This window comes from Mobula birostris, chromosome 18 (genome assembly GCF_030028105.1).
Source record: "Mobula birostris isolate sMobBir1 chromosome 18, sMobBir1.hap1, whole genome shotgun sequence".
NCBI classification, from domain to species: domain Eukaryota; kingdom Metazoa; phylum Chordata; class Chondrichthyes; order Myliobatiformes; family Myliobatidae; genus Mobula; species Mobula birostris.
The window spans coordinates 35528783-35549276 of NC_092387.1; the positions used below are offsets into that span (position 1 = coordinate 35528783).

Here is a 20494-nt window from a genome sequence, read left to right on the forward strand (position 1 = left end):
AAAATGATCCAATATTATGTATAATTGTTGGATAAAGTATGTGAGCCACTGGGGGTAATGGCTTCTACAAAAGCTATTTGGAGTCAGGTGTTCCAATCAATGAGATGAGATTGGAGGTGTGGGTTGTAGAGGTGCCCTGCCTGATTTAAAGGCAAAAAAAATACTGGAAGGAGAAATCAATGTTCATGCCATCAGGTTGGAGGCTTATCTAGATGGAATATGAGGTGTTGCTCCTCCACCTGGAATGTAGCCTCATTGTGGCAAAAGAGGAGGCCATGGATCAACATGTTGGAATGGAATGGGGATAGGAATTATAATGGTTGGCCACCGAGAAATACCGCTTTTGGCGGATAGAGCAGAGGTGTTCACCAATGTGGTCCCCTAATTTATGTTGGGTCTCACCAATATAGAGGAGGCTGCACCATGAGCACTGGATAGACAACCCCAACCGATTTGCAGGTGAAGTGTTCCCTAACCTGGAAGGACTGTTTGGGGTCCTGAATGGAGGAGATGAATGGGCAGATGTAGCATTTCTGTCACTCACAGGGCTATGTGCCATGAGGAATATTAGTGCGGAGGGTTGAATGGACACAGAGGGAATGATCCCTGCGGAAAGCGGGAGAGGGAGGTAGGTGTTTGGTGGTAGGATCTCGTTGAAGATGGCGGAAGTTACGGAGAATGATGCATTGGATGTGGAGGCTCATGGGGTGGTAGGTGAGAACAAGAGGAACTCTATTCCTGTTCAGACAAACGGAAAAAGGTGTGAGCATAGGTGTCTAGGAAATTGGAGATGTGGATGAGGGCAGTGTCATGGTTAGAAGAAGGGAAACCCAGTTCTTTGAAGGAGGACATCCTGGAAAGTAAAGCCTAATCCCGGGAACATATACGGCAAAGACGAAGAACTGAGAAACGGGAATTTTTTTTTCAACAGGTTACAAAGTGGGGAGAGATACAGTTAAAAAAAACTGACGGTTTGTCTCCAAAGATGACACCACACAGAGATCCAAGAAAGGGGAGAGAAGTGTCAGAAATGGACCAAGTAAATTTAGCGGCAGGGCAGAAGCTGGGGGCAAGGTGGATGAAATTAACGAGGTCCATGAAGCAGCACTAATGCAGTCGTCAAATGTGGCGCAGGGAACGCTGCGGAGCATCACTAGAGAAGATACTCGATCTGGAATACTAGGGAATCTGGTATTCCAGATCCTCTCCCTCAATGGACTGGCCGCCGGGCGCTGCTTTCGCCTCCGCAGGGCTCGCTGGTCCTTCCCTGTCCGGCAGATGCTCACTGTGGACCCGAACAGACCCGCCGCTTTCCGGGGTTGAAGCACCCCGCAGAAGATCGGCCGGTCGCCGCGCGTCACGTGACCTCGCAGGGAGTTGACGTGACACAAACGGGTTCTGTCGCGCGCACCCTGGGACGGCCCGGCCGGGCGGAAAGGACGGTTCAAGACTGCCCGGTAACTTCCGACCGGAGCTAAAAGGAGGAGATGAACTCGACGGGAAAACCTCCCCAGTCACCAGCCAACCGCGCAGCCCCAGCACCGTTACCCGCCAATTAGCCTTGTCTCGACGACGGCGGCGGAGACGACTTCCGGCACACTCTGCTTTTCAGGTGGCGTCATCCTGACTGGATGCGTGCACGCGCGTGCTAGCGAGAACACGATCGGCAGGGAGCGCGCGCGGCGGCGGGAGAGGGCGAGACGGAGAGCAGGGGATCGCGGTGATTGCGGAGCCAGGGGGATTTTATTGCTGGAACCTGCTCCTCCAGATAAAAAGGATCGTTTACGGCCGGTGAGAGGATTGGGCGTACTAGCGGAAGGAAGGTGCCGCTCCGGTGAGTGGGAATTCTCTGTCTAACCTCCCATACCCGACTTCACAGAGCAAAGTGTGTTGGGTTTAAAGAGCGATAAATGGGAAGGGGACAGGAAGGGCCCTTGTCTCCACGCTCCTTTCCCACGCCAGCCCCCATCCTCAACCCCTTTCCTTATTCCCCACCTTGTTGTCGACTCGCTGGCTTCGGCCTCTTAACCCCCCCCCCCCCGCTTTGCCCGGCCTGTAGGGTGAAGTGAGGGAATTCGGAGCAGGCCAGGGAATGAGGCAGCTGCTTCATCGGGATCTGAGGAAAACATTACTCCCAAACCGCCTTTGAAATAAAATTAAGCTGTGGCCGGTAGTGGGTGAAATGTAACCAACTTTCGCGTTCGCTTGGAAGTTCTCATGTCGGCGCAGCTTTATTTTCGATGTTTAAAATTATCTTTTCCCTCTATGCTTCCAGCGTTGATTACGATGGATTTAGTTCATTGCGAGTTTGATTGTTAATTCAGAAGCGTATAGTTTGGATACAATACGTGTTCTGTGTGAGGCCATGTCCAATCTTGTTGTGTTTGTGTTAAGAGCTGATGCAAAGATTTCGGTGTTTGGTGTGAACAGTCAGTTCGTCAACACTGCTGTCAGACTTCTGAAATGCCTTGGGTTTGTTAGCAAATACTTTTTGTCTCCAAGTTTTAGATTCTGGAGATTTAAAAAAAGTCCAGATTAAATGTGCAGATGAATTTTGCCAAGAAAGGGGCAACATGTTTAGCTAATCTTTAGTTATAATAAAGTTTTGAGATGAAAATATCTATACTGTCATCTGTCATGGTTGTAATCTATGGGGCAGTTAGTTAATAACTTTTCGATATATAGATGTACTTTCTTTTGAGGTTAAGTTTTCTGAGGTTTGATCAAGGAGACTCTGTGAGAAGAAAGATTGGTGGAGTTGACTGTAAAGAAGCATAGCTTGTGATGATCGGGGTTTAACCAACTAAAACCACTGAATGCTCACATCATAAGTGAATAGAAGATTCACTGGTAATGAAGGTACAGTTTGTTACCAAAGCATGTTTAGTGGGCTAAGGAGTTTAAAGGCATGGACCTGAATCCATATTGTTTTTTTTGTTGTATGAGAATATTATTGAAGATTTACCTTCATCAAAAGCACACCATGCCATTAGAATTTTCTTAGATCTTGAGAACATATAACCTGTTTTTTCAGAGGATGATAGATTGGCGGGGAAAAATTCAGATCAATGTATCGGATTTTGGAATATTTGCAGCTATATAATGAGGTATCTTGGGGAAGAGACCCAAATCTAAACACTAAATCCATTTACATTACATATACAGCTTATGTACAGAGTGAACAGTCTGTAGCCGGAGCACAGTCTGATGTGAAGGAGGGTCCTCCACAGACTGTTAGATTTGAATGACTGCCTCATCTGCGTCTATTACCAGGTTCCAGCACTGTTATTGGCTTCCTATCTACCATCAATTTCAAACAGCTACCTGTTCCACAGCAGCTACGACAGGGGAGGGGGTTTAGTTTTACATATTTTTTAGTAATTTTATGCATGAAACAACTAGTTTAAATTTTCAGTTTTTCATGATAGATCTTTGCTTCATGATCAGCATAGTGTTAAGCAGCATATAAGACTATATGGCCCATTGACTCTGCTCCACCATTTCCTCATGTGTGATCCATTTCCTTCTCAACCCTAATCCATTGCCTTCTCCCTGTCAACCTTCATGCCCTCACTAATCAAGAACCTATCAACCTGTGTGGCAATGAATTCCACAGATTCACCACTCCCTGGCTAAAGAAATTCTTCCTCATCTCCGTTCTAAATGGACATCCCTCCATTCTGAGTCTGTCCCCTCTAGTCCTCAACTCCCCCACCATAGGAAACATCCTCTCCACATCCACTCTATTGAGGCCTTACAACATTCAATAGGTTTCAATGAGATCTTCTCTTTCCCTCCCCCCCCCCCCACATGCTTCTGAATAGCAATGAGTACAGGCCCAGAGCCATCAATCAGTCCCCATATGGTAACCGTTTCATTCCCAGATCATTCTTGTGAACCTCCTCTGAATCCTCTCCAATGTCAGCACACTCTTTCTTAGATATGAGGCCCAAAACTGCTCACAATACTCCAAATGAGTCCTCACTGGTGCTTTATAAAGCCACAACATTACGTTCTTGCTTTTATATTCTAGTCCTCTTGAAATGAATGCTAACATTGCATTTGCTTTCCTCACCACTGACTCAGTCTGCAAATTAATTTTTAGGAATCTCTGCATGAGGACACCCAAGTCCCTCTGTAGCTTGGATTTTTGAACTTTCTATCCATTTGAAAAATAGTTTACCTTTTTATTTCTTCTACCAAAGCTCTACCAAATTTTTCATGACACCGTATTCCACCTATCCCTTCTTTGCACATTCTCCTAATCTGTTGAAGTTCTTCTGCAGTCTCCCTATTTCCTTAACGCTACCTGCCCCTCTTCAGATTTTCCTTTGTCTATTCTGCTTGTTATTTCTTCAAAAGAATTCCAACAGATTTGTCAGGCAATGCTTCCCTTAAGGAAACCATGCTGACTTCAGCCTATTTTATCACATGCCTCCAAGTATCCCGAAACCTCGTCCTTACAACATTGCCTCAACCACAGACTAATTGGCCTAAAATTTCCTTTCTTCTTGCTTCTCTCCCTTGAAGAGTGGTGTGATATTTGCAATTTTCCAGTCCTCTGAAACCATGCCAGAATCTGTTGGTTCTTGAAAGATCATTACAATCTCTTCAGCCACTTCTTTCAGAACTTAGGGTTGTAGACCATTTGCTTTGATTTTTCTACCTTCACTCCGATGCTGACAAATCCACTTTTTCGATACACGATCAAGATCTTCATTTCTTTGCTTTATGCTGTGTTTTTCTATTTTTCATTAATTTCTTTTCAACACGTGTGAGGTCTTCTCCGAACTGTGTGTGGTGCACAGAAACCTGAGCATCACCTGGAACCTGCCCAGACCCTTGTGGAATTTTTCATTTGTTTACGTCATGTCAGCACTCAAAAATATTTTGGATCTTGGAGGTTCTTGGATTTTTATATTTCAGATAAGGGTTACTCAACCTGTATTAGATAGTTCTTCTTGAAACTCACTGAGCTAAACCCCAAACCAAGCCGTCATTTGAATGAACCTGTTGTATAGACTCCAAGGTAGAGACCAAAGCTGCTCACATCTGCTATAAAAACAAAGGATAAATGTAAGGTGATTTTTCTAACTCTTAGTACTCCTATCCCCTTGTAAAAGTCAAATACTATGTCTTTTTAACTATTTGCAGTTCTTGCAAACTTACATTCTGCATCTTATGAACTATTAAAAGTAGTAGTGGCATTTATCTCTCATATTTCTACATAATTGTTCCTAATTATGTAATGAATTTTCTTTGAAAATAATTTGTGTATATTGTATCAACACAGTAATTTTGACCATCCGATCAGTGTTTACACTTTGCTATTTTTTGATGCAATTTCACTCCTGTTTTCGGTAGCAGAGCTGTTAACAATACTTCACAGTTCTTGTATTCTTTCTGATGCTGGCAAGTTGTAATTAATGATCTTCAAAAAAAAAGTACTCAAAATGAAAATGTTACATATGTATAGTGGGTCTGTTAACAAAAATATAATGAAAGCTATACCTCAACCCATTTCAGCTTCATAGGTATCCAGTTTATTTTGAAGATTTTCATTACATGATATGTAGAAACATGTAGGCTTTTGGAAATCAGTTTCTCTCACTATCCACTTTAATAAAAACTCACATTTAATGCTTTCTTTGAATCATCTCAGACCTGATTTGAACCTTCAGAGCCTTCTCTTGACTATTGCAAAAAAAACTTGTACTCAGGAAAAAATCCTAACATTTAATAATGTAAAAACATTAGATTTCACACATTTAAATGGAGTCAATTATGTGGACTGCATTGAAACATTAACTAAAATTAACTATATAATTACATTTGATTAGTGTTTTGATACTCCTCTTGATTTTTGAAGAAATTGGTTTAATTGAACACAACGAAGAAAAATAAGAGCAGGCATAGGTCACTCATCCCTTTCAAGCCTGCACTGTCATTTAACACAATCATGGCTGATCTATACTGGCTTCATCTCTTTTGTCCCATTTGTCTATTCTCCTATGTTCCTTGACTTCAAAACTTTAAAAAGTTCCATTTTCTCTCCATCTAATGGGGCAGAGAATTTCAGGGGTTCACCACCCTCTGCGAGAGGAAATTTATAAGTACCTCAGTTTAAAATGACTGGTGTCTTGTTTGAGACTCTTCCACTTGTGAAAACAAGACTTTTGGGATGATGACTGAAATTGTGATGGGTGAATTTACAGTAGTTGAGTCTTTCCATGGATTTTTTTTTAAAGATTTACATAGTAAACATCTTGTCAAATTTAGTACTACTTCAGGCTATCAGTATTAATACTTTTAAGTAAAAACACATTAATAAATGTACATTGAACATTTTTTTTTATCAAATTATGTATATTATATAGAACCTTGAGGTTCGTCTCCTTACAGGCAGCCACAAACCAAAGAAACCCAATAAAGCTTATTTTTTTAAAAAAGACTATCAAACACTCAATGTGCGGGGAAAAAACAGATCATGCAAACAATAAAAGCAAGCAAATAACATTCAGAACTGAAATTCACAAAAGTGAGTCCACAGCCATGAAACTAATTATCACTGCAGCCAATTCTGGAGCCCATTATTTGCAGGGCACAGCCTCCGTTCAGTGCAGAGATGAGTAAACCTCACGAAGCAGTGAGCTGAACAGTGGCCCATACCTTGCCTCCAGACCCAATACCATGACCCTTTCAGTCTGGCCCAGCACTTATATCATCCAAACCTCGGGTCATTCTTCACTCTCTAACCTGGGCCCAGCTGCTACAATATGCTTTTCAGGACCTGGCTCCGCCACCTTGATTCAGCCTATGCCAGACTTTTCCGGTTCATCCTGATGCTTAAATTGATCAAACCTCTGCTCTTTCCTCACTCTTGAGCCCAGGCTCAGGCCCTGCTGCCTCAACTCTGTCTGCCTCCACTTTCCTTGCCTTAGTTCTTCCACATCGAATTGCCTCCAAACATTGGCTCATTTCCTGCTCTCGGGTTCATGCCTGCTGCCTTGATTTGGCTGAAACACACCACACCACACCACAACCTTCAGTTCACACCACAAAATACCATGTCATAAAGGAAGCTCAAGTACTCAACTTCAAAAGGAAAGTTGCAGGTTATTAACTGCAGTGATCGTATCTGAGAAGAAAATTGTTTCTTTTGTTTGCTACCAGCAAGTCGTCGCTGTGTTTCACCAGTCCCATCTTAAATTTTTAGTTAAGAATGTTAATTAATTTAGAAAAAAATATTGAAACCTTGTTAATAATAAAGGAAATTTCAGCAAAATTTGGAGTGAAAATGAAAAATTTCATTTGCATAATTCGATGTTGTAATGAAAATCCAGTTAACCTGTGCATAACATATTATCTTAATACCCTGGTATTATAAAACTGCCAGGATTTTGGTGTATAATTTTCAGTGAGTGATAAATATTGGCAAGGAGGTTGAGAATAATACCCCTACTGAAGACTATCTTGATTTGCTTTTTTTTAGAAAGATGGTGATATGGAATCTTTTGTGCTCATTTGAAAGTGTAGGTGCAATCTCTATTTAACATCTCATCCAAAAGACAGCAGCTCCAATGTTGCTGAACATGTCAGTATAGCATTGGAGCAGGAGTCTGATTAATAGTGTGTGTGAAGTGAGATTGAACCCATTGCCTCTGTGTTGGAGTGAGAAGTACATCAAACTTCACTGGCAAACAACAGGAATTCTGCAGATGCTGGAAATTCAAGTAACACACATCAAAGTTGCTGGTGAACGCAGCAGGCCAGGCAGCATCTCTAGGAAGAAGTACAGTCGACGTTTCAGGCCGAGACCCTTCATCAGAAACTTCACTGGCATATTTGTGTTTGTTGAAAAGCCAACTACTGTAGCAGAGGAGATTTATCCAGAGGCAGCACTTGTTGGTGTGGCATGTCAGAAGTTCAGTGGCTTTTTGTTCCAACTATGATCATTCATCGTTAGGGTCCTGCCATTTAATTAAAACCAGTTCTGGAGGCTAGTTTCAACTGAATGGAGCTGGTATTTCAAACAGAGTTACATTTCTAAATCACAGTGGCTTCCGGTTAATTTGGTCACCAGTTAGGGCAACTGCTTATTTGGGGCAAATCCGAAAGAACAAAAACTAATCAAGACAGGATACCCTTCATTTGTGTTGGGCACATGGCCAAGTGGTTAAGGCGTTCGTCTAGTGATCTGTAGGTTGCTAGTTCAAGCCTCAGCTGTGGCAACATGTTTGCGTCCTTGAGCAAGGCACTTAACCACATATTGCTCTAGTGTCTGTGCGAGGAGTGGCACCCCACACAGACGTCCATTCTGCGCCTTGTAAGGCATGAAAATGCCCGACGCAGGCCTCTCATGGTCTGAGTTGACGTTCCCTCCCCCCCCCCTCATTTATTTGGGTCACTATGTCACTTAATCGGGACAAGAGACTGCTGCTGAACAACTTCTATACTTTTTAAATAGCATCAGTTGTGTGTGTTTATGTTTAAAAAAGCAGTGATTTTTGTCACTGATAGTTGGTGAGAAATAAGCACTAAGACAATTCAGAACTGTTTTGCTTACTATCATTTCAAGCATTCTGGGCTGGAGATGCCAGAAACAGCCGAAAGTGAAAATGAAACAATTTCACTATTCCAAATCAGGAACTACGAAGAATTTGAAAGTATCGACAATTGTCTTGATTGTTGTAATAAAAATGAAGTTTTGGAGAATGCAATCATCAAAAGCATTGTGTGAAGGCAGTCTAGCTGCACTAGGTGTTTGCGCTGTTTTTGTTTGTTTACAGTCAATCAAATGAACATGGCAGCGTACACTGGATGAATTCCTCCATCATTAACTATTGGGAACTAATACAGTTTTATAGTACTGTACTAGTATATTCTAAGTTGTTATATGTTTCATTTAATTACATAATTTGTTATTCAATTACACTTTAGCTGATCTTTTTTTTTAATACTTTTTTAACTATTTCCATTAAACTTTGGCTAATTGGGGCGGCTGATATGGGCCAAAATGTACTGGTTCTGATGTATCCCAATTAATCAGAATCCACCGTAGATGGAAGAACTTGGAAGGGTGAATAATGTTTTAAAGCAAATCAGTTGTATTACAATAGAATGGAAAATAACATTAGAAAAACAAATTTAACATACAATGATGAATGGAAGGTCTGGATGAGCAGAATACAAGTCTTTTGAATTAATAGCATTCAACCTAATATTAAAATCATTTTATTGAGATCTTTGAAACACTTGCATATTCAGGCCATTCTCATCAATCTTTCCTGAAAGGATAGCCCTCTTATTCCAGATATTGATATAGTGTATTTCTCACTTCTGCCCCACAGGAATGTAAATCCTATCTTGGGTAAGGACGCTCAATATTATTCAAGTTACTCATCTCTAAGGATACTTTCCATCAATTTATCCACCACTGACGTCAAACTCACAGGCCGATAATTGCTAGGTTTATTCTTAGAACCCTTTTTAAACAATGGAACAACATGAGCAATACGCCAATCCTCCGGCACCATCCCTGTTTCTAATGACATTTGAAATATTTCTGTCAGAGCCCCTGCTATTTCCACACTAACTTCTCTCAAGGTCCTAGGGAATATCCTGTCAGGAACTGGAGACTTTTATATTCCTTAAAAGCACCAGTACTTCCTCTTCTTTAATCATCATAACTTCCCTACCTGTTGCCCTTACCTTACACAATTCAATATTCTTCTCCTTAGTGAATACCAAAGAAAAGAGGTTGTTCAAAATCTCCCCCGTCTCTTTTGACTCCACACATAGCTGTCCTCTCTGATTCTCTAAGGGACCAATTTTATCCCTCACTATCCTTTTGCTATTAATATAACTGTAGAAACCCTTTGGATTTATTTTCACCTTACTTGCTAAAGCAACCTCGTATCTTCTTTTAGCTTTTCTAATTTCTTTCTTAAGATCCTTTTTTACATTCTTTATATTCCTTGAGCACCTCATTTACTCCATGCTGCCTATATTTATTGTAGATATCTCTCTTTTTCTGAACCAAGTTTCCAATATCCCTTGAAAACCATGGCTCTCCCAAACTTTTAACCTTTCCTTTCAACCTAACAGGAACATAACAATTCTGTACCCTCAAAATTTCACCTTTAAATGACCTCCATTTCTCTATTACATCCTTCCCATAAAACAAATTGTCCCAATCCACTCCTTCTGAACCCTTTCACATCTCCTGAAAGTTAGACTTTCTCCAATCAAAAATCTCAACCCTGGATCCAGACCTGTTCTTCTCCATAATGATATTGAACCTAATGGAATTATGATCACTGGACCCAAAGTGCTCCCAAACACAAACCTCCGTCACCTGACCTATCTCATTCCCTAACAGGAGATCCAACACTGCCCCTTCTCTAGTTGGTACCTCTATGTATTGCTGCAAAAAACTATCCTGCACACATTTTACAAACTCCAAACCATCCAGCCCTTTTACAGTTTGGGCTTCCCAGTCTATGTGTGGAAAATTAAAATCTCCTACAATCACAACCTTGTGCTTACTACAAATATCTGCTATCTCCTAACAAATTTGCTCCTCCAATTCTTGCTCCCCATTAGGTGGTCTATAATACACCCCTATAAGTGTTGCTACACCTTCCCCATTCCTCAATTCCACCCAAATAGCCTCCCTAGACGAGCCCTCTAATCTATCCTGCCAGAGCACTGCTGTAATATTTTCTCTGACGAGCAATGCAACACCTTCTCCTCTTGTCCCTCTGATTCTATCGCACCTGAAGCAACAAAATCCAGGAATATTTAGTTGCCAATCACACCCCTAGCTACGAGATCATACTTCCAGGTATCAATCCATGCTTTAAGCTCACCCACCTTTCTTATAATGCTCCTAGCATTAAAATAAATGCATTTAAGAATTTTTCTACCTCTTACTCTGTTTATCACTAACGGTGCAAACAACTTTACTATTTTCTTTCTCTTCCTTCTCCCCTACATCTGTTCCTACACTCTGGTTCCCCTCCCCCCTTCCCCCCCCCCCCCCGTATCTAGTTTAAATCGACTGGAGCCTCTCTAGTAAACCTACCTGCAAGAATATTTGTCCCCCTCCAGTTCAGATGTAAACCGTCCCGTGGGAACGGGTCCCACCCTCCCTGGAAAACTGCCCAATTATCTATAAATCTGAAGCCCTCCCTCCTGCACCATGTCTTCAGCCACGTGTTGATCTGCGCTATCTTACTATTTCTAAACCTGCCTGCACGTGGCACTGGTAGCAATCCTGAGATTGCTATCCTGGAGGTCCTGTCCTTTAACTTGGCGCCTAACTCCCTAAACTCGCCTTTCGGGATCTTCTCACTCTTCCTACCCACGTCATTGGTCCCTACGTGGACCACGACATCCGGCTGCTCACCCTCCCTCTTGAGAATACTGAGAACTTGATCCAAGATGTTGCGGACCTTGGCACCAGGGAGGCAACAGACCATTCGGGATTCTCGATCTCTTCCACAGAACCTCTTATCTGTCCCCCTAACTATCGAATCCCCTATCACTACTGCTCTCCTCCTTTCCCTCCTTCCCTTCTGAGCTGAGGGTCCCAGCTCAGTGCCAGAGACACAACCACTGCAACTTGTCCCTGGTAGGTCGTCCCCATCAACAGTATCCAAAATGATACACTTATTGTTGGTGGGAACAGCCACAGGGGTGCTCTGCTCATTCTGTCTGTTCCCCTTCCCTCTGCCTGACAGTCACCCAGCTACCTGTCTGCTGACCCTTAGGGGTGACTATCTCCCTGTAACTCCTGTGTATTTTTGGCTCTGCCTCCCGAATGATCTGAAGTTCATCCACCTCCAGCTCCAGTTCCTTAACTCAGTTTGTCATGAGCTGCAGCTGGATGCACCTTTCACAGGTGTAGTCATCAGGGACAATTGTGCTCGCCCTGACTTCTGGCATACTGCAAACAGAGCACTCCACTGCCCTAACTGATGCCTCCATTACGTACTCCTAAGGTAATTAATTTAATTAAAGGAACATACCCAGCCTTGCCTCACTTGGAATGAAGCTCATCCTCAGCTGGCCGAAGCCTCTCGAGCCAAAGCCTTCCTACTCTGTCTCCCACTACTCCGTCGCCCGCTCTGTTAATCTGCTTGCTTTTTAAATCTCCCGCTGCCTCACAGTTCGACTTTCACGCGCTTGTGCAGTCATGCCCTGTTCAACTGTCAAAGAAATATCGTATTATTACCTTTGCCATCCTCCAATGTTCTGGGGGTACTCCTGTGGTAGCGAGGATGCAAAGATCATTGTCAATGTTCTAGCAATATCTTCCCTCCATTCCCATAGTAAGATGGGCTATATTCTAAATGGCCCCAGAGACGTATCTATCCGAATGTTTTTCAGAAGCTCCAAGACTGCCTCTACTCCGCACCCCCACCTTATGGTCTCCAGGAGCAGATTCTCCTTTATACTTGTGCCATCTTACCCTTAACTGTAACCATTTCTCTATTGCTCATGCGCTGTAGTCTAATTTGTAGGCATGCACTGTAGACTAACTTGCAGGCGTGCAAAAGATAACAATTAAACTGCCAGAGTCTGGAACAGTAGTAGAAGCTGAGAGGATGGGTGGGTCATCGTGAAAAGGTCAACAAAAGTAGAAGATGTGTCAATTACAAATGGCTATGATTTGGAGTCAAGTAAACACATGATATTATTATTCTGCTGGAATATCCAGTAAAGTTCTAATGTGAGGAACTGGAGGACAGACAAGGAGGACTGGAGGCAGGGGTTTGAAGCCCAGATTCAAAATCATTTCCTTCTTGGCTAGCTCTGAGGAAGTGCTCAACTAAATTACATTGCTGCCTGTACATTTTTACAAAATGTAAGGAAAGCCTTTACAATCCTGGTATTGTACATCAGTGAGTCTTAACATCACTGGTGAGCAAACTTAATGGAAAGGATTCTTAATAACAAGATATGCAAGAGTTTGGAGAAGCATTGTCTTATTAGCGACATTCAGCAAGGCATTGTGAGGGCCAGGGCGTGCCTTGTGTGCTTCACATGCGTGATTGAGTTTTTGAGGAGGTGACAAAGCAGATTGATGTAGATAGAGCAGTGCATTTGATGTATATAGTATGCTCATTCAAAAATTCATGAGGCATGATATCCATGGGAACTTGGCTCCATTGATTTGAAATTGGCTTGCCCACAGAAGACAGAAGGTGGTTGTAGATGGAGTCCATTCTGCTTGGAGGTCGGTGACTAGTGATGTTCTGCAAGGATTTGTTTTGGGATCTCTAATTTTTGTGATTTTTTTTTTGTAAATTACTTTGAGGAAGTGGAAGGATGGGTTAATAAGTTTGCAGATGATGTGAGGGTTGGCACTGTTATGATTAATGTGGAAGGTCATCGTAGGTTACAATGGGATAGAGACAGAAAGCAGAGATGGGTGGAAAAATGGGAGATGGAGTTCAATCAGGAAAAGTACATTGTGATACACTCTTAAAGATTGAACTTGAAGGCAGAGTACGGGGTAATGACAGGATTCTTATCACTGGAGAAACAGGGATTTTGGGATCTAAATCCGTAGAATCTCAAAGTTGCTATGAAAGTTAATAGGGTGTTTAAGGAAGCCTGTTGAATGTTGGCCTTCATTAGTCATAGAAATATAGAAAAACTACAGCACAATACAGGCCCTTTGACCTACCAGAATGAACCACCTCACACTTATCTGGGTTGAACTCCATCTGCCGCTTCTCATCCCAGTTTTGCGTCCTATCAATATCCCACTGTAACCTCTGACAGCCCTCCACACTATCCACAACACCTCCAACCTTTGTGTCATCTGCAAATTTACCAACCCATCCCTCCACTTCCTCATCCAGGTCATTTATAAACAATCATGGAGTAGGGGTCCCAGAACAGATCCCTGAGGCACACCACTAGTCACTGACGTCCATGTAGAATATGACCCATCTACAACCACTCTTTGCCTTCTGTGTGCAAGCCAGTTCTGGATCCACAAAGCAATGTTCCCTTGGATCCCATGCCTCCTTACTTTCTCAATAAGCCTTTCATGGGGTACCTAGTCAGATCCCTTGCTGAAATCCATATACACTACATCATCAATGCTGTGCCTTCATCAATGTGTTTAGTCACATCCTCAAAAAATTCAATGAGGCTCGTGAGGCACGACCTGCCTTTGACAAAGCCATGCTGACTATTCCTAATCATATTATGCCTCTCCAAACGTTCATAAATCCTGCCTTTCAGGATCTTCTCCATCAACCTATCAACCACTGAAGTAAAACTCAGTGGTCTATAATTTCCTGGGCTATCTCTACCCCCTTGAATAAGGGAACAACATCTGCAACCCTCCAATCCTTCAGAACCTCTCCCGTCCTGATTAATGATGCAAAGATCATTGCCAGAGGCTCAGCAAACCCTTGCCTCCTACGGTAGCCTGGGGTACATCTCATCTGGTCCTGGAGACTAAATCAACTAGATGCTCTCCAAAAGTTCCAGCACATACTCCTTCTTAATGTCTACATGCTCAAGCTTTTCAGTCCGCTGTAAGTTATCCTTACAATTGCTAAGATCCTATTCTGTAGTGAATACTGAAGCAAAGTATTCATTAAGTACCTTAGCTCTCTCCTCCGGTTCCATACACACTTTCCCACTGTCACACTTGATTGGTCCTATTCTTTCACATCTCATCCTCTAGCCTTCTAATCTTCTAGATTTCTAGCATTACCTAGTTTTTTGAATCTTTTGTGATTTTTCTTTTCTTCTTAACTAAATTTTCAACAGCCTTTGAACCCTACCATCCTTTCCCTGTCTCATTAGAATGTACCTATGCAGAACTCCATGCAAATATCCCCTGAACATTGGTCACATTTCTGCCGTACATTTCCTTGAGAACATCTGTTCCCAATTTATGCTTCCAAGTTCCTGCCTGATAGCTTCATATTTTCCCCTTACTCCAATTAAACACTTTTCTAACTTGTCTGTTCCTATCCCTCTCCAATGCTATGCTAAGGAAGGTAGAATTGTGATCACTATCTCCAAAATGCTTTCCCACTGAGAGACCTGATACCTAACCAGGTTCATTTCCAATACCAGATCAAGTATAGCCTCTGCTCTTGTAGGCTTATCTACGTATTGTGTCAAGAAACCTTACTGAACACACCTAACAAACTCCACCCCATCTAGCCCCCTTGCTCGAGGGAGATGCCAGTCAATATTTGGGAAATTAAATTCTCCTACCTTGACAACCCTGTTATTTATGCATCTTACCAGAATCTGTCTCCCTATTTGCTTCTCGATGTCCCTGTTACTATTGGGTGGTCTACAAAGAACACCCAGTAGAGTTATTGACCCCTTCCTGTTTCTAACTTCCACCCACAGAGACTCAGTAGACAATCCCTCCATGACTTCCTCCTCTTCTGCAGCCGTGACACTATCTCTATTCAGCAGTGCCATGCCCCCACCTCTTTTGCCTCCCTCCCTGTCCTTTCTGAAACATCTAAAGCCTGGCACTCTTAAGTAGCCATTCCTGCCCCTGAGCCATCCAGGTCTCTGTAATGGCCACAACATCATAGCTCCAAGTACTGATCCACGCTCTAAGCTCATCCGCTTAGAGACACATCTCAAACCATCAGTCTGAGCACATCCTTTCTCTATCACCTGCCTATCCTCCCTCTCGAAGTGTCTCCAAGCTTTCTCTATTTGTGAGCCAACCACCCCTTCCTCTGTCTCTTCAGTTCATTTCCCACCCCCCAGCAATTCTAGTTTAAACTCTCCCAATAGCCTTAGCAAACCTCCCTGCCAAGATATTGGTCCCCCTTGGATTCAAGTGCCCCGTCCTTCCTGTACAGGTCACGCTTGCCCCAAAAGAGACCCAGTGATCCAGAAATCTGAAACCTGCCCCCTCTCCAATCCCTCAGCCACGCATTTATCTTCCACCTCACTCTATTCCTATACTCCTGTCGTGTGGCACAGGCAGTAATCCTGAGGTTACTATCTTTGAAGTCCTGCTTCGCAACTTCCTTCCGTAACTCCCTGTATTCTGTTTTCAGGACCTCCTCCCTTTTCCTACCTATGTCAGGGGAATTAAGTTCAAGAACCACAAAGTAATGTTGCACCTCTTTGAAACCTTGGTTGGTCATATTTGGAGTATTGTTCAGTTCTGATTACCTCATTATTGGAAGGATATAGAAGCTTTAGAGGGGGTGCAGAGGAGATTTAGTAGGATGCTGCTTGGATAAGAGAACAACTTGTATGGGGGAAAGTTTGAGTGAGCCTGTACTTTTCTCTTTGAAGTGAAGGAGCATGAGAGGTGACTTGATGGAGGTATATAACATTATTTATGAGAGGCATAAATAGAGTGGAATACCAGCAACATTTTCCCAGGATAGTGGTGGCCAATATGAGTGGACACTGAAGGTGAGTGGAGGAAAGTTTAGGAGAGATGTCAGAAGTAGATTTTTTTTACACAGAGTGGCATGTACCTGGAATACACTGCCGCAGATGGTGGTAAAGGTTGATACAAGAAAAATGTTTAAGAGAAACAAGAAAAATGGAGGGTTATGTGCTATGTAGAAAGGAAGGGTAAGTTGATTGTGCAGTAGGTTGGCACAAAATCGTGTGCCAAAGGAACCATTGTGTGCTGTACTGCATTATGTTCTGTGTTCTAACTGCTGAGCTGCTAAGTATTTTCAGCAGTTTCTATTTTTATTGTTTGAATTTCTATATGCATTTTGATAACTATTTTAAATGGTCAATAGTTTTATTGTGTTAAAGATCCAAGAGGAAAACTTGAGGTTCAGTAATAGAAATGAAGTGTTGTGGTTTAGAATTTTAAAAATTTGTTCATCAGCTACAAATAACTGTTCCTTGGAAAAGGTACAGAGGAGAGTGTGTTGGAATGGAATTAACTGATTTCATTTTTATTAACAAATGAAATGTAATCAAAGCATTTACTTTTTGTTTCTTTATCTGGGTTTGGTTTTGTACTGTTAATTTCCTCAGTTTTTGCTAATGATTTGATGTCTTTGGTGTTACATATCCCGTAACTGGGTTGCCAAATCAGCAGAAATGGAACCCTTGTTGGAGTCTGGATTACTAGGAACTAATAAAGTTTTATTAAAGACATAAGTAATACAGTACTCTAATCGTAAGGATATCAATGTAACAGGTTAGCAATGATAATACACACATATACACAGAAATAGGGTAACAGAAATCAACCAAGCTCTATTGCAGTCTAGGGGTAAAATGATCAGTCTTAAGTGAAGCAGAGTTCAGTTCAGTTTAGTGCAGTCCGCAGTAATCGCTGTTGTTGTACCGTTGGGGGGGGGGGGGTGGAGAGAGAGATGCAATTTGGTTCAGGCAGACCTTTGATGTCTTCTAGTCCCTGCTGTGGTCACTGACTGTGACCCCTCCGTTCCGGATACGATCGTTCTTCCGCGGTGAACCCGGCACCCAGGCAAGGGCGGACATACACACCAGGTTCCTACCGATCGTATCTTTACACCCTGTGAGCCTATGGTCGGTTCCCGCGAACCGGACCTCCACACTCCTACCACTTGTGGGGGCACACCGCTCTTTCCAGGGTCTCGTTGTCTCGTGGTGTCCCGTGCCTTAGCGAACCTGCTCTTTTTATCCCCCTGCTGGGGTATCACCTGTCCATCAAACTTCAAACAGTTCAGGTTCAAAGCAACCGGTCTGTCAATATTCTGAATTGTGTTTCTTTTCCGTTAATCCCTCTCTCCTCTCTTATTAGCATTTTGAATGTTTCTCCATTGTCTCTCTTATCTCTCTCATTAGCATCAATCGTCCGATAGCTTGGTTTGGCGTCACATTGGGAAAAGAAAATTAAAATACTGTCATATAAAGTAATGATGAACCACATCCATCAAATAATCCGAAGCCCTTGATTCTCCCAAATGTATTTTTTGAAATGTAATCATTGGCTATAAAGGCAAACATAGCAATTAATTTACAGGGCAAGTTCCTTGGACAGCTGAGATAAATAACCAGTTCATTTAATTTTTGTGACAGTGGGATACTGGGGGGGCATTGCTACTCCTGTTTTGAATTGTACCAAGAAAGATATCATAATCAGCTGAACAAATAGATGTAGCTACATACAGTGGCTTTAAAAACTATTCAGCTCCACAACTATTTTCACATTTTACTGTTTCATTTTCTAAATTTAAAGTGTTTTGAAGTTGGATTTTTTTTGATCTGATCTACAAAACATTGTGCATCAGGTCAAATCAAAAGAAAAATTCTAAAACCTGTCAACAATTTATTGAAAATTAGAAGCCAAAATCATGAGGCTGAAAAAATATTCATCCCCTTTGTAATTACTATGCTAACTTTCCTCGGGTGCAAGATACTATTACTTTACCAATTCACCCAATTTGTTGATGTAGAAAATTGGAGGATCGCTTGTTTTCAATGAATTCATACGAATAAATACCCCCTCTCTCTGTAAGGTCCAACAGTATGATAGATTTTCAACAGACCAAACCAGAATGAAAACAAAATAGCATTCAAGACAACTCAGAGAAATGATAATAGAGAAGGACATATCTGGGGAAAGGTACAGGAACATTTCAAAGGCACTACACGTACCTTGGAGCTCATTGTAGTCCATTGTGAAAAGTGAAAATAATATGAATCAACAGCTACACTGTCTCGGTCAGGCCACCTCTCTAAACTTGGTTGCTAGAGAAGAATGACACTTGAAAGAGAGGCTACTGTGATGGCAGCACTGAGTGACCTGCAGAAGTCAGTGGCTGCAACTGGAGATGAAGTTCATAGCTCCACAATTTCTTAAAGGCCTTGCACAAAAAGGGCATTTATGGAAGAGTGACAAGGAAGAAGTCCTGGCTTTAAAATAAACATATCCTTGCCTGTGAAGAAATTGCAGTGTGTCTTGTGGTCCAATGAGACAAAAGTGGTGCTTCTTGGCTCCAACTCTAAGCAGTATTTGTGATGTAAATCTAATTTAGCATCAGCTGGGTAACACCATCCCTACTGTAAAATGTGGTCGGGGGTACATCATGCTATGGGGATATATTTCAGCGGCAGGATCTGGAAATCTAGTCAGGATTGATGAGAAGGTGAATGCTGCCAAATACAGAGAGATCCTGGATAGAAACGTGCTAGCCTCTGCCAGAAAGTTTAAACTGGGAAGGAAGTTTGTCTTTCAGCAGGACAGTGACCCAAAGCACGCTGCTAAAGCAACTATGGAGTAACTATTGATGTCCTTGAGTGGCCTAGTCAGAGTCTTGACCTTAACCTGATGAAACATTTCTGGCAAGACCTCAAGATTGCTGTCCACCACCCCTCCCCAACTAATCTGGTACAGCTTGAGCAATTTTGCAAGAAGGAATGGGCAAATCTTGCTCCATCACTTTGTGCAAAGCCGATAGAGACTTGTCTAAAAAGATTACTGGCTCTAATATCTTCGAGAGGTGGTTCAATTAAGTACTGAACAAAGGGGGTGGAGGTGAATATTCTAGAACTGTTAACATTTCAGTTTTTAAATGTATAGTTTTTCATGCTTTACAATTTCCCCCCTTTTTTGGGGGGGCTCTACTGAGAGAAAAGGGGCATCTGATTCACAAATAAAAATATTTTGTTAAAAATTCTCAATTAAATTGTATATTCATTTATTTGAACAAAAGTTTAGGAGCTGAATACTTTTTCAAAGCACTAATCTTGTATACATGGCAAAGAATTTCCTAAAAATACCACACAGAATCCTTTTGAGTCTACATTGGCAGTTGTTCCCAACTAAACAATTAATAGTTTTGCCATATATAATCCCCATATTACTTGAGCCCTAAGAAATGTTTATATTCCTTCAATATATCTAAGGATATATATTTAAGAATATTACTGTTTTATCTTGTAAGTGAAGACGTTTCCCTGTATCGTGTGATGTCAAGGAACTCTGGCAAATTTGAAGTCCATCAAGGGAACAACACCTCAATGGTTGAAGGCATGCCTTGCACAAATAAAGATTGTTAAAGTTACTAGAAACTATAACAAGTTATCTCAGTGCTAGGATCTTTCTGCATTGGAGGAATTCTTCAATGCAGTGTCCTAGTAACTTGCCTCTTGACATCTCAAAGTCTTTCCACCATGTACAAGTTAGGATTGTGATGAAATAATCTCAATTTTTTTTACTGGATGAATACAACTTTAATGTATTAAGATGAATACAACTTTAATCTTTAATGTATTAAAGATGAATACAACTTTAATCTCTAAAGAAGCTGAACATCTGGGGGGGGGGGGGGGGGAGAGAGTTTGGTTGATTAGCACTGCCAATGCCCTGCTGCTTTTTTTCTACATCACTGACAGCATCTCCCAAACCCCTGACCTATTCTACAAAAGGGAGAAGAACAACAGGCACAAGAGAACAATCAAGTTGGATTGTTTCCCTCCAAGTCACATTTTATCTTGAGTTAGAAATATATCAATGATT

At 41.9% G+C, this 20494-nt stretch overlaps 1 protein-coding gene across 2 annotated transcripts in view; it reads left to right on the forward strand.

Annotated features, from left to right (window-relative positions):
• The first annotated feature begins 1344 nt into the window (after window positions 1–1344).
• bmpr1aa (bone morphogenetic protein receptor, type IAa) overlaps window positions 1345–20494 on the forward strand; it is a 273301-nt gene continuing 254151 nt past the window's right edge. For both annotated transcript variants that reach the window (XM_072282486.1, XM_072282487.1), the window contains exon 1: window positions 1345–1834. The gene's annotated coding sequence lies outside the window, so the exon portion shown is untranslated. The remainder of the gene's footprint in view (window positions 1835–20494) is intronic.